This window comes from Aedes aegypti, unplaced genomic scaffold (assembly GCF_002204515.2).
Source record: "Aedes aegypti strain LVP_AGWG unplaced genomic scaffold, AaegL5.0 Primary Assembly AGWG_AaegL5_hic_scaff_675_PBJ_arrow, whole genome shotgun sequence".
Taxonomy (NCBI): Eukaryota; Metazoa; Arthropoda; class Insecta; order Diptera; family Culicidae; genus Aedes; species Aedes aegypti.
This window is the reverse complement of record NW_018736357.1, coordinates 15,429-17,632: the sequence shown is the minus strand read 5'-3', so window position 1 is coordinate 17,632 and position 2,204 is coordinate 15,429.

The following is a 2,204-nucleotide window of genomic DNA, read 5'->3' as shown; positions in this document are numbered from 1 at the left end:
TATAATGGGATTATCTGTGTTCTTATTGGAACAGCAGAGATCATCCCAGCGTAATTCACAATTCAGTTTTTATCACTTTTTTCACTATAACTTTTGGTTCTCGTTGATTTTCCCCTTTCCTTTCGTAGATTACCATAGTTTGTGGCAGAATTTCCATCGTAGAGTCCGTATTTTCATATAATAACCTGAAAATTTAGTTGAATATTCCATTTTTCTTACCTCAGCTTGTTTTGTTTTCATATTTTCCATCCTTCTGAGTGTTGACAGCTTTTGCCAGCACTTTCTCACAGTAAAGTTTTTGACATTCCGTGAAACGTCTTGTATCGTCTGAATAGGGTAGCTATGTTGACTGGTAGGATTAGAATAGGGCGTGAATGGTTTCGGTGTTTCGGTATGCGTTTCGTGTATTAGTTCGGTAGGAAATTATGTTTTCCAATTCGTTAATTGGAGTAATTCGGATCGGTATTTGAAGTTTCCTGATATGTCAGGAGTAAATCGGTTTAGGTTGAAGAGAAATTTTCAGATATTTCTGAAGTAATTGGAATATAGAATAACGAATGCGTTTGATGAATGATTTAGGTTGTGAGTAAACGTAATGAGTAATTTCGTCGGGACAGATCAACATAGTTAATCCGTTAGACAATACAGTGTTTCATTAGTTTCTGTAAATTCCGTTTAGTTAGTTTGATTAGGTATTCCGATATTGAATTTAAAAACCTATTTTTAAAATTTATAAATGTTTTGTGTTAATATTTTCGTAAAAAAATATTTAACATAAAAATTTTGAAATTTTTAAAATTTCAAAATTTTTATTTCTTAGCATGGGCGAAATGTAACCATACATGAATGCACATCATTCATTGACGCATTGTGAATTCGTTTTTATACCATCCATTTATCTTGCTGACACCAATACTCTGTCAGTCGAGTATGATCAATGCTGTCAGTTGATTGCAATGTTGAAAACAATAAATGCTGCATGCGCCACCTAGCAGGTAGTAGCGTTAGCAATCGGAAATATTTCAATTTCAAATATATTGCGTCGTAGAGAGTCAAAAAATTCCACTATGGAAAATTCCGATTAAAATAAAAGGCTATTGAAATATAGACTCTCTCTAATCCACCAATCGCAGTAAATTGCGCAGCAAAAATTAGGCTTAACCCAATCTAGAGCGCGTCGGTCTATTCATTATAGTGGAGTGCTTTGTCAAGAACAGTCGAAGTTTTTAGATTGGAGTTAAACTGAGAGAATAATTAGTTAACGGTGTGATTCAAATTAATTAAACTAGAAGTAAGTGTCCGTGCGTTGATTAGTGTAAAATTTAGATAATTAATTTGTGTTTTTCTTTAGCGACTAAATTTGTCGAGGAAAGTTTGAACAGAATTTGAAATTAACTTGTGAATTTTTAAACTGAATAAATTCAGGTAAGCCTATATTTCAATCAAATATGTGAGCAATTAAGTGAAGTTGTAACACGTTGTCTAGGACAAGCGTGCCCAAGCAACGTGGGCACTTAGTTTGGTGTGGAGATTTGTCCAGAAACGTTGCGCATAGTTCGGAGTAGAATCTGGTTTGGAGATTAGGCCCTAATTCGAACTACATCGTGATTCCGTGCAACCAGTAGTGCGCCAGTGTGGACTCCCACCGTTGATCGACTGAAGTTTATGCTGTCGGCGGCTTACCTATCTGCCAAGTCGTCTGAAGCAATCGTCTTGCAACAACCGGATGTCACCGCCGTGTCTTCGCTAGTCGGCAAGTCGCAAGGTGTAGGCCACGCTACATTCAACGGCCGTCACTCCACGTATCAAGGGGACGCCTTCACCCCGGTTCATACACCAGCGCGCGGGACACGTGAGAACGGTGAGAAGAAGTTAGAGTTCAACGCCGGCAACTCGTTGGTGACGACCACCTAGTTGAAAGCAAGCCCTTTCGGTATTTTGAGGAGCGAACACGTGGACGAACTTCGCGGGACATCCTACGTGGGACCCAAGAAGAATTAAGGTCAGACCTGAACATTTTTGCTCACTTGTTCTTATTAGAAAAATCAATTTAAGTAGCGTGACGTCACCCTAGGGAATTAGGTTTATTTGAATGAAATAAATTCAAATTAATAGTCGAGTAGTAGAGTTAAACACACTCGATAAATTTAGTTGATGATACTTTTAGATACGGTCGTAGTTGAAACAATTAAATAAATTACTTC